Raw genomic sequence first — 13,530 nt, forward strand, 5'->3', positions numbered from 1 at the left:
ATCTAAGAAATATATCTGCTATAAAAGTGTGACTGAACGTTTACATTCGGCACCCCGTATGTCAGTGGTTCTCAACCTTTTTTCAGTGATGTACCCCCTGTGAACATTTTTTTAATTCAAGTACCCCCTAATCAGAGCAAAGCATTTTTGGTTGAAAAAAAGAGATAAAGAAGTAAAATACAGCACTATGTCATCAGTTTCTGATTTATTAAATTGTACAACAGTCCAAAATATTGCTCATTTGTAGTGGTCTTTCTTGAACTATTTGGAAAAAAAGATATAAAAATAACTAAAAACTTGTTGAAAAATAAACAGTTATTCAATTATAAATAAATATTTCTACACATAGAAGTAATCATCAACTTAAAGTGCCCTCTTTGGGGATTGTAATAGAGATCCATCTGGATTCATGAACTTAATTCTAACCATTTCTTCACAAAAAATAAATCTTTAACATCAATATTTATAGAACATGTCCACAAAAAAATCTAGCTGCCAACACTGAATATTGCATTGTTGCATTTCTTTTCACAGTTCTTTTTGACAGACATTTTAGTGAGAAACCTGAGCTTGTGCTTCACTGAGGATCTTTTAGTTGATTGACAGTTGGGGCTGTGTGGCACCGCCAGGTAGGGTGAAACCATCATGGCATGGGGGAAACTCTGGGTTTATGGTAATGAATGGAATAGCCTACTTGATTTGATGTTCAGTTTATGAACGTACATTCATAATTTGTTGAAGTATTATTCAATAAATATATTTATAAAGGATTTTTGAATTGTTGCTATTTTTAGAATATTTAAAAAAAATCTCACGTACCCCTTGGCATACCTTCAAGTACCCCCAGGGGTACGCGTACCCCTATTTGAGAATCACTGCCATATGCTATGACGTCACGCCTTGCACCGGCTTACAATGAGAGACTGCTCTAAATATTTACCTATTAAAAAAGGACATTTCAAATGTATTGGTTTATATACCTGGCAAATGTGCATGTCAAAAATGTAAGAAACAAATGTTTGAAAAGAAGATGTACATTTTATACTGTGCTAGTGGAATTTTCCCAATGTGGGATAAATAAAGTTTACAGTAGGGTAAGGATTCATATGGCCCTATTCCTGGGTGGATCACCAGTGAGAAGAAGGTGGGGGGTTATTCATTTTGCAATGTATTCTACTAAAAATTATGGAAAGCGCCATTCTACATAGCGGTCAAAGTTGGAATTGCCATCTGGCAGCTTAAGTGGCTAGTGCAACCCCAATTTGTCACGTTTCATGTGTCAGATAAACTGCAATGAACGGGGTCATTCGAATCCCCTTCCTACTGAATCTTAGCTTTTCATAAGTTATATGTTCTGATTGAAGAGCTAAATCCATGTATTGTGTGAATTTTTTGATATTTTTCCCAGTATCATGGGTGGTTTAAGCATGGAAATCATAGACAGGTTTGATTGCTTTTGCAGCAGAGGTTTCATGTAAGGTCTTTTATTTGAAGGCCAAGGTGTCCTAAAATTTGACCAGACGTTAAAATCGAATTGCAGTGGTTACTGCAGCAACCATTCAAGTGAGGACTCAAAGTTTTGTAAGACGACAGTACAGTGTTGTGAAAAGTCACTATAAGCCAGTATTTTTCAACCTTTTTTGAGCCAAGACACATTTTTTTCATTAAAAAAAATATGGAGGCACACCACCAGCAGAAAAGGTTAAACAATGAAACTCCACCAGCATTCTGTTTTTGTTTACTTTGTAGCAAGTTCAGTTTTACTTTTTTTTATTATTATTATTATTATTTGAAACTCGATTTTGCATGTCACTATAAAGTTATATAAGCCTTGCTTGTTCAATATTCAATGCAAACCTTGTTTGGGTCCCTATTAAAAGGTTAATTTGTTCAACCTTGGCCCGCAGCTTTGTTCAGTTTTAAATTTTGGCCCACTCTGTATTTGAGTTTGACACCCGTGCTCTATGTGTTCTGACTTCTACAAAGCCATGAACTACCTGCTGCCACCTACTGATATGGAGTATTACATGGTTACCCTGCTAAGCTCTACACAGCACAGGCACTAGACAACGGCACATTATTAAGTTAAAGTTAAAGTACCAATGATTGTCACACACTCACACACTAGGTGTGGCGAAATTATTTTCTGCATTTGACCCATCACCTTTGATCACCCCCTGGGAGGTGAGGGGAGCAGTGGGCAGCAGCAGTGGTTATAATTATTGATTTGCAAAAAATATGTTTTGGACCAATTAGGTGAAGTTGCATAATTTCCCACGGCACACTAGTGTGCCACGGCACAGTGGTTGAAAAACACTGCTATAAGCAGTGGTGAAACATGCACAACAGCAGAAACATGTCAATTTCACTAATATTCATGTATTTATGGACATAAAGGCGTCTCTTCACCTGCTTCAATGACATTCTACTTAAATCTTGATGAGAGCCTGTAGGAGGAGGAGGTAGAGGGCACGTGCCCTGACCTTCTTCCTTCCTATGCATTAAGATAAAGAGGTGTTTGTGACATTTCCTTTCAGCAGTCCTTTCCTAACTGAAACTGGATCTTACTTCTGTAGGACTATTGCGATTTTTATGCTATTGTGGTCTCTTTCATTTGTTTGTTTTTTCATGACTATGGTCATTTTCGCACCTGGGTATTAGATTCCTGCTTGAAATAATTTTCATGTGATGTTATATTCTCTACTTACCCCCTAATCGTAATAATAGGATAGCTCATAGTGTCTTCTTCTGTTTTATATATTTTGTCACCATCACCATTTCATTGCTTCACTGGTTGGGGTTGGCAGTTCCTCCAACAGTTTATTTATGACTGGATTGTAACCGCTTGACCAAGAGGCACCTCCGGGTAAACTTTTAATAGCTCCCATTCATTTACCACCAGGTGCACAGATGTCATAGTACTATAAAGGTTAAGAGCCTGAGTAATATACAAGCTAGATATCATCACAAAATAACTGAACGTGATGGAGTAGATCCACACACTCTTAAGAAGAAAGGCTTTTCACAAGATTTAAAAGATTTTACTAACATCACTGAAGCGGACATTTGCTCACCCTGCACTCACAAGGAGTTTAAAAAATACCAAAGTATGGAAGCCCATCCTTTCTGTACATATGTTTAGGACCACAAATTAGACATTAAGACATGAAAGACAATGTTACCCTATTTGATGGATGTCTGTAATTCTGCTTTAATTGTGTAAAGTTAATGTCCCGATACCGATCATGAGAATATTTGCCTTTTTTTTAACTGATCTTTACCGTAGCTGTGTCTCAGTATTAACATGGTTAAAGGTTGTACTCACGTGAAAGAAGTTTCTTCCGGTTCCGGTTCCGGTTCACCGTGCGTGACTGCTCGCTGACTGCTCGCTGTTTCGAAAAAGCTAAGTATCGTTCTATTTGTGTGCTTTTAAATTGTTCTGCAGCTTTCTTTATTACTTTCTCAACATATTTAGTAGTACTATTTAACTTGCAAATCACCCGATCTCTGTCTCTCCACCCCTCCCGCAGCTAGCTAGCAGCTAGCTGCTAAGCTAACGAAGCTAGCGCGGAGAAAGGCGTCGCCGGGCGCCGGTCAGAAGGAGTCTACTCCTGCACACCGTGACCAGGACTTCTCGGAAGACAGCAGGAACTTCACTCGGTGACAGAAAACACTGTGAGTATGGCTTCCTGCGCGTCTTGCACCTTACTCACGGAGAGGCTGGCTCTGCTAGAGGGCCGTGTCCGCCAGTTAGAGCAGAGTAATCTCGTAACTTTAGATGTTGCGGACACATCTGCTAGCGTTAGCTGTAGCGAGCTAACTAGCCCAGCCTGTAGCAGTCCTAAGCGGCCTACAAGCTACGGTGTACCGGTTGAGACGCATAATAGATTTAGCTCTTTAGCTAGTCCTACACCCCAGTCTACCGGGTACCACACCTTAGTCATAGGGGACTCCATCACCCGAAACATAAAGCTTAGCAAACCAGCCACAATTAAGTGCATCCCGGGGGCCCGAGCACCTGACATTGAGGCTAATCTTAGGGAGCTAACTCGCAACAGGCCTAGTAAACACGTACGACAGGCTAATCGCACCACTAGTTATGCGAATATAGTTGTACACGTTGGCTCCAATGACACTAGAATGAGACAGTCAGAGATTACAAAGAGAAACATAGCCAGGACTTGTGATCTCGCTAGAAAGATGTCCAGGCATCGAGTAATTGTCTCTGGCCCCCTGCCTGCGAGAGGCAATGATGAGAGATATAGCAGATTAGTCTCGCTTAACAAGTGGCTGGCTAGCTTCTGTAGACAACAGGGACTAACGTTTATTGATAATTGGCCCTCTTTCTGGGGCAAACCAGGCTTGCTGATGAGGGACGGCCTTCACCCTAACCAGGAAGGCGCCATCATCCTGTCTAAGAATATAGACTACTGTTTAAGTCACATTTGACTAACTACACTAGAGCAAGCCCGGTCACAGGCAATTACAGAGCCTGCTAGTCCTGGTGAGGAGTCAGTTAAGCTAGAACTAGCCAGCACCAGGCTGGATAATTCCTGTACGCATAGCAATTTTCTTAGAATAACACACAACTCACATAATGTGTTTTCTGTTGTGAATGTGTCCGGGGTAGATATGCATTCTACTGAGGTGGCAAATCATGATGCGTTCAGTCGATCGCAGCATCAAGCAAACAATCTGAAAATTCCCGTCGTATCAATTCCTAGATATGGTCGAAACTATTTAAAGTGCACTACGTATAATAAACGCAACATTATTAATATTTCTACTACGGATAATTTAAACAAAAACTCGTCAAAACAGCCCAATACTTATAATATGGGCTTTTTAAACATAAGATCATTGTCTCCCAAAACGTTATTAGTTAATGAGGTCATTAGAGACAACAATCTTAACGTCATTGGTCTTAGCGAAACCTGGCTCAAACCAGACAAATTTTTTGCGCTAAATGAGGCATCTCCTCCTAACTATACGAATGCGCATATTGCCCGTCCCCTTAAAAGGGGTGGGGGGGTCGCACTAATATACAATGAAAACTTTAACCTTACCCTTAACCTAAATAATAAATACAAATCGTTTGAGGTGCTTACTATGAGGTCTGTCGCACCGCTGCCTCTCGATATGGCTGTTATCTACCGCCCCCCAGGGCCCTACTCGGACTTTATTAATGAATTCTCAGAGTTCGTTGCTGATCTAGTGACGCACGCAGACAATATAATCATAATGGGGGACTTTAATATCCATATGAATACCCCATTGGACCCTCAGTGCGTGGCGCTCCAGACTATAATTGATAGCTGTGGTCTTACACAAATAATAAATGAACCTACGCATCGCAACGGCAATACGATAGATCTAGTGCTGGTCAGGGGTGTCACCACCTCCAAAGTTATGGTACTCCCGTATACTAAAGTAATGTCCGATCATTACCTTATAAAATTCGAAGTTCTGACTCATTGTCAACAAACTAATAATAATAATAACTGCTATAGCAGCCGCAACATTAATGCCGCCACAACGATGACTCTTGCTGACCTACTGCCTTCGGTAATGGCACCATTCCCAAATTATGTCGGCTCTATTGATAACCTCACTAACAACTTTGACAATGCCCTGCGCAAAACCATTGATAGTATAGCACCGCTAAAACAAAAAAGGGCCCCTAAAAGGCGCACCCCATGGTTTACAGAAGAAACCAGAGCTCATAAATTATCATGTAGAAAGTTGGAACGCAAATGGCGCGCGACCAAGCTTGAGGTTTTCCATCAAGCATGGAGTGATAGTTTAATATCGTATAAACGCATGCTTACCTTAGCTAAAGCTAAATATTACTCAAATCTCATCCGCCTCAACAAAAACGACCCTAAATTTTTGTTTAGTACAGTAGCATCGCTAACCCAACAAGGGACTCCTCCCAATAGCTCCACCCACTCGGCAGATGACTTTATGAATTTCTTTAATAAGAAAATTGAACTCATTAGAAAGGAGATTAAAGACAACGCATCCCAGCTACAACTGGGTTCTATGAACACAGATGCAACTGTATCTACGACGGATACTGCAATACAAAATAGTCTCTCTCTTTTTGATGAAATAACATTAGAGAAACTATTACAGCGTGTAAGTGGGATAAAACAAACAACATGTTTACTTGACCCACTTCCTGGGAAACTTATCAAGGAGCTTTTTGTATTATTAGGTCCATCAGTGCTAAATATTATAAACTTATCACTTTCCTCTGGCACTGTTCCCCTAGCATTCAAGAAAGCGGTTATTCATCCTCTGCTCAAAAGACCTAACCTTGATCCTGACCTCATGGTAAACTACCGACCGGTGTCCCACCTTCCCTTTATTTCGAAAATCCTCGAAAAAATTGTCGCACAGCAGCTAAATGAACACTTAGTGTCTAACAATCTCTGTGAACCTTTTCAATCCGGTTTCAGGGCAAATCACTCTACGGAGACAGCCCTCGCAAAAATGACTAATGATCTACTGCTAACGATGGATTCTGATGCGTCATCTATGTTGCTGCTTCTTGATCTTAGCGCTGCTTTCGATACCGTCGATCATAATATTTTATTAGAGCGTATCAAAACACGTATTGGTATGTCAGACTTAGTTTTGTCGTGGTTTAACTCTTATCTTACTGACAGGATGCAATGCGTCTCCCATAATAATGTGACCTCGGACTATGTTAAGGTAACGTGCGGAGTTCCTCAGGGTTCGGTTCTTGGCCCTGCACTCTTTAGTACTTACATGCTGCCGCTAGGCGACATCATATGCAAATACGGTGTTAGCTTTCATTGCTATGCTGATGACACCCAACTCTACAGGCCCCTAAAGCTGACCAACACGCCGGCTTGTAGTCAGCTGGAGGTGTGTCTTAATGAAATTAAACAATGGATGTCCGCTAACTTCTTGTAACTCAACGCCAAGAAAACGGAAATGCTGATTATCGGTCCTGCTAAACACCGACATTTATTTAATAATACCACCTTAACATTTGACAACCAAACAATTACACAAGGCGAATCAGTAAAGAATCTGGGTATTATCTTCCACCCAACTCTCTCGTTTGAATCACACATTAAGAGTGTTACTAAAACGGCCTTCTTTCATCTCCGTAATATCGCTAAAATTTGTTCTTTTTTATCCACTAGCGACGCTGAGATCATTATTCATGCGTTCGTTACGTCTCGTCTCGACTACTGTAACGTATTATTTTCGGGTCTCCCTATGTCTAGCATTAAAAAATTACAGTTGGTACAAAATGCGGCTGCTAGACTTTTGACAAGAACAAGAAAGTTTGATCATATTACGCCTATACTGGCTCACCTGCACTGGCTTCCTGTGCACTTAAGAAGTGACTTTAAGGTTTTACTACTTACGTATAAAATACTACACGGTCTAGCTCCGTCCTATCTTGTCGATTGCATTGTACCATATGTCCCGGCAAGAAATCTGCGTTCAAAGAACTCCGGCTTATTAGTGATTCCCAGAGCCCAAAAAAAGTCTGCGGGCTATAGAGCGTTTTCTATTCGGGCTCCAGTACTATGGAATGCGCTCCCGGTAACAATTAGAGATGCTACCTCAGTAGAAGCATTTAAGTCCCATCTTAAAACTCATTTGTATACTCTAGCCTTTAAATAGCCCCCCTGTTAGACCAGTTGATCTGCCGTTTCTTTTATTTTCTCCTCTGCTCCCCTTTTCCTTGAGGGGGGGGGGGGGGGGGGGCACAGGTCCGGTGGCCATGGATGAAGTGCTGGCTGTCCAGAGTCGGGACCCGGGGTGGACCGCTCGCCTGTGCATCGGCTGGGAACATCTCTACGCTGCTGACCCGTCTCCGCTCGGGATGGTGTCCTGCTGGCCCCACTATGGACTGGACTCTTACTATTATGTTGGATCCACTATGGACTGGACTCTCACAATATTATGTCAGACCCACTCGACATCCATTGCTTTCGGTCTCCCCTAGAGGGGGGGGGGTTACCTACATATGCGGTCCTCTCCAAGGTTTCTCATAGTCATTCACATCGACGTCCCACTGGGGTGAGTTTTTCCTTGCCCGTATGTGGGCTTTGTACCGAGGATGTCGTTGTGGCTTGTGCAGCCCTTTGAGACACTTGTGATTTAGGGCTATATAAATAAAGATTGATTGATTGATAAAGATTGAAAGAATCATTCAAAAGTGATGCATATTCAGAGAGACACAATTACATTTCCTTATTCCTTTTTACACACATGCAAGTGGTATGAAACTTTTTTGCCTCTTCGGTACCAATTGGGTTGGAGGCCAAACAACGATCATGAGTGAGGAGTTTATAATAATGGATTAGATTTATGTAGCACTTTTCTAGACACTCAAAGCGCTTCATAGAGAAGTGAGAACCCATAATTAATTCACACCTGGTGGTGGTAAGCTACTTTCATAGCCACAGCTGACCTGGGGTAGACTGACAGAAGCATTGCTGGCAGTTTGCGCCTACGGCCCCTCCAACCACCACCCATCATTCATCTACCAGTGTGAGAGGCACCGGGGGCAAGGGTGAAGTGTCCTGCCCAAGGACACAACGGCAGCGATTTGGATGTCAAGAGGCGGTGAGCGAACCTGCAACCCTCAGGTTTCTGGCACGGCCGCTCTACCCACTACGCCATGCCTCCCCAGTTTAGTTCCATACCACCGTAAGTAAGATAGTGGAGATCATCATATTCGATAGTTAGCCTTGTGGACATACCAATTACCAGCTTTACCAACAGGCGACACAGCTGCCCGGCGTGGAATCTGTTAGAGAGGGCACCAAATTAATAAAAAACATATAAAGAAATATAAATGTATAATCAAACACATTGTATACAGCACACCTATTAAAGGAGTTTACTTTTTAAATAAAATCCATGTGAGTTTTTTTTTTGTAAAAGACTGTAGTGTCCGGCAAACTTACCATTAGGCAAACAAAGGCAGTTACTTGCGGCCCCAAAACATCACATAAATATGATTTATAAAGATGCTTTGTATTTAAAACACTTATTTATTTATTTATTTTTGTCTTAATTTGTGAGCCTAAAATAAACCAAAATTCTCAATCAATCATGAATGTTTCGACAGCTCTCCCTCCCTTCTCACGCTACAGACTAGGAATGTAACGGTAACGGTAAATGGTATAATTGTCACGGCACATGCGCAATCCCGCATGTCATCGGCGGCAAGCTCTGCTGGAACCTCCGCTAAAAGCGTGTCGGGACACGCTCCTGCTCGTTCTGCATGCATCGCGGCCATGCGCCTGCAAGGCTGCAGGCAATCTACAATCTGCGCACCTGGGACTAATGAAGATAGACAGCATAAAGACCAGCGGACCCGAAGATCCAGTGCCGGAACGTAGTTCACTACCGTAGTAAGCATTGCGTCTCTGGCGTCCCTCCATTGTACTTGATCTCTCTCTCTGTGCTTTCCCTGTTCCCGTGTCTTATGTCCTTTGTGTCTCCCGCAGTACTTCCCCTGTCTTCCGTGATCGAGCTGTGTGCCTCGACTTCCCTCTGGATTCCGGACTGCCTCCCCCTATTCTCGACCCCTGCTTGGACACGGACCTCGTTGCTTCTCTCCAGCCCACGGACTGCCTTCTCGCCTTGCCCCTTTGGTCCAACAAGCACATACAACAAACTGGTAACATTCTACACATCGTTTTGCACCTATCACTTAGAGTAGCATACACATCCCACCTATTCATCAAGTTAAATAAATCTATTGAACTGATTCCTGCCATGGTGTCGTCTTCTTCCGTACATAACAATAATCAATCAATCAATCAATCAATGTTTATTTATATAGCCCTAAATCACAAGTGTCTCAAAGGGCTGCACAAGCCACAACGACATCCTCGGTATAGCCCACATAAGGGCAAGGAAAAACTCACCCCAGTGGGACGTCGATGTGAATGACTATGAGAAACCTTGGAGAGGACCGCATATGTGGGTAACCCCCCCCCCCTCTAGGGAGACCGAATGCAATGGATGTCGAGTGGGTCTAACATAATATTGTGAGAGTCCAGTCCATAGTGGATCCAGCATAACAGTAAGAGTCCAGTCCACAGTGGGGTCAGCAGGAAACCATCCCGAGCGGAGACGGGTCAGCAGCGCAGAGATGTTCCCAACCGATATACAGGCGAGCGGTCCACCCCGGGTCCCGACCCCGGACAGCCAGCACCCCATCCATGGCCACCGGATCTGTGTGTCTCCCCTTCCACAAGGGATAGGGGGGAGCAGAGGAGAAAAGAAAAGAAACGGCAGATCAACTGGTCTAAAAAAAGGGGGGCTATTCAAAGGCTAGAGTATACAAATGAGTTTTGAGATGGGACTTAAATGTTTCTACTGAGGTAGCATCTCTAACTGTTACCGGGAGGGCATTCCATAGTGCTGGAGCCCGAATATAAAACGCTCTACAGCCCGCAGACTTTTTTTGGGCTCTGGGAATCACTAATAAGCTGGAGTTCTTTGAACGCAGATTTCTTGCCGGGACATATGGTACAATACAATCGGCAAGATAGGCTGGAGCTAGACCGTGTAGTATTTTATACGTAAGTAGTAAAACCTTAAAGTCGCATCTTAAGTGCACAGGAAGCCAGTGCAGGTGAGCCAGTATAGGCGTAATATGATCAAACTTTCTTGTTCTTGTCAAAAGTCTAGCAGCCGCATTTTGTACCAACTGTAATCTTTTAATGGTAGACATAGGGAGACCCGAAAATAATACGTTACAGTAATCGAGACGAGACGTAACGAACGCATGAATAATGATCTCAGCGTTGCTAGTGGACAAAATGGAACGAATTTTAGCGATATTACGGAGATGAAAGAAGGCCGTTTTAGTAACACTCTTAATGTGTGACTCAAAGGAGAGAGTTGGGTCGAAGATAATACCCAGATTCTTTACTGAGTCGCTTTGTGTAATTGTTTGGTTGTCAAATGTTAAGGTGGTATTATCAAATAAATGTCGGTGTTTAGCAGGACCGATAATCAGCATTTCCGTTTTCTTAGTGTTGAGTTGCAAGAAGTTAGCGGACATCCATTGTTTAATTTCATTAAGACACGCCTCCAGCTGACTACAATCCGGCGTGTTGGTCAGCTTTAGGGGCATGTAGAGTTGGGTGTCATCAGCATAGCAATGAAAGCTAACACCGTATTTGCGTATGATGTCGCCTAGCGGCAACATGTAAATACTAAAGAGTGCAGGGCCAAGAACCGAACCTTGGGGACTCCGCACGTTACCTTAACATAGTCCGAGGTCATATTGTTATGGGAGACGCACTGCATCCTGTCAGTAAGATAAGAGTAAAACCACGACAAGGCTAAGTCTGACATACCAATACGTGTTTTGATACGCTCTAATAAAATGTTATGATCGACGGTATCGAAAGCAGCGCTAAGATCAAGAAGCAGCAACATAGATGACGCATCAGAATCCATCGTTAGCAGTAGATCATTAGTCATTTTTGCGAGGGCTGTCTCCGTAGAGTGATTTGCCCTGAAACCGGATTGAAAAGGTTCACAGAGATTGTTAGACATTAAGTGTTCATTTAGCTGCTGTGCGACAATTTTTTCGAGGATTTTCGAGATAAACGGAAGGTGGGACACCGGCCGGTAGTTTACCATGAGGTCAGGATCGAGGTTAGGTCTTTTGAGCAAAGGATGAATAACCGCTTTTTTGAATGCTAGTGGAACAGTGCCAGAGGAAAGTGATAAGTTTATAATATTTAGCACTGATGGACCTAATAATACAAAAAGCTCCTTAATAAGTTTCCCAGGAAATGGGTCAAGTAGACATGTTGTTTGTTTTGTCCCATTGACACATCTTAACAATTCCTCTAGTGTTATTTCATCAAAGAGAGAGAAACTATTTTGGAGGGCGGTATCCTTCGTAGATACAGTCGTATCTGTGTTAATAGAACCCAGTTGTAGCTGCGATGCATTGTCTTTAATCTCCTTTCTAATGAGTTAAATTTTCTTATTAAAGAAATTCATAAAATCATCTGCTGAGTGGGTGGAGCTACTGGGAGGAGTCCCTTGTTGGGTTAGCGATGCTACTGTACTAAACAAAAATTTCGGATCATTTTTGTTGAGGTGGATGAGATTTGAGTAATATTTAGCTTTAGCTAGGGTAAGCATGTGTTTATAAGTTATTAAACTATCACTCCATGCTTGATGGAAAACCTCAAGTTTAGTAGCGTGCCATTTGCGTTCCAGCTTTCTACATGATAATTTATGGGCTCTAGTTTCTTCTGTAAACCATGGGGTGCGCCTTTTAGGGGCTCTTTTAAGCTTTAGCGGTGCTATACTATCAATGGTGTCGCGCAGGGCGTCGTTAAAGTTGTTAGTGAGGTTATCAATCGAGCCGACATAATTTGGGAATGGTGCCATTACCGAAGGCAGTAGGCCAGCAAGAGTCATCGTTGTGGCAGCATTAATGTTGCGGCTGCTATAGTAGTTATTATTATTAGTTTGTTGACAATGAGTCAGAACTTCAAATTTTATAAGGTAATGATCGGACATTACTTTAGTATACGGGAGTATCGTAACTTTGGAGGTGGTGACACCCCTGACCAGCACTAGATCTATCGTATTTCCGTTGCGATGCGTAGGTTCATTTATTATTTGTGTAAGACCACAGCTATCAATTATAGTCTGGAGCGCCATGCACTGAGGGTCCGATGGGGTATTCATATGGATATTAAAGTCCCCCATTATGATTATATTGTCGGCGTGCGTCACTAAATCAGCAACGAACTCTGAAAATTCACTGATGAAGTCCGAATTGGGTCCTGGGGGGCGGTAGATAACAGCCAGGTGGAGAGGCTGCGGTGTGACAAACCTCATAGTAAGCACCTCAAACGAGTTATATTTATTATTTAGGTTCGGGGTAAGATTAAAGTTTTTATTGTGTATGAGTGCAACTCCCCCACCCCTTTTAATGGGACGGGCAATATGCGCTCCCGCATAGCCAGGAGGAGACGCCTCACCCAGCGCAAAGAAATCGTCTGGTTTGAGCCAGGTCTCGGCGAGACCAATAACGTCAAGATTATTGTCTCTAATGACCTCATTAACTAATAACGTTTTGGAAGATAATGATCTTATGTTTAAGAAGCCCATATTATAGGTAGTGGGCTGTTTTGAGGAGTTTTTGTTGAAATTATCCGTAGTAGCAATATTAATAATGTTGTGTTTATTATGTGTAGTGCACTTTAAATAATTTCGACCATATCTAGGAATTGATATGACGGGAATTTTCCGATTGTTTGCTTGATGTTGTGATAAACCGAACGCATCATAACTTGCCACCTCAGTAGAGTGCATGTCTACTTCTGACACAGAAAAAACATTTTTTGAGTTGTGTATTGTTCTAAAATAGTTGCTATGTGTGCAGGTATTATCCAGCCTGGCGCTGGCTAGTTCTATTTTAACTAACTTCTCACCCGGACTAGCGCTTCTTTGAGGATTAGCCTTTCGCTTTGTTGTTAGCCCCGC

The sequence above is a fragment of the Nerophis lumbriciformis genome, linkage group LG19, assembly GCF_033978685.3.
Source record: "Nerophis lumbriciformis linkage group LG19, RoL_Nlum_v2.1, whole genome shotgun sequence".
NCBI classification, from domain to species: domain Eukaryota; kingdom Metazoa; phylum Chordata; class Actinopteri; order Syngnathiformes; family Syngnathidae; genus Nerophis; species Nerophis lumbriciformis.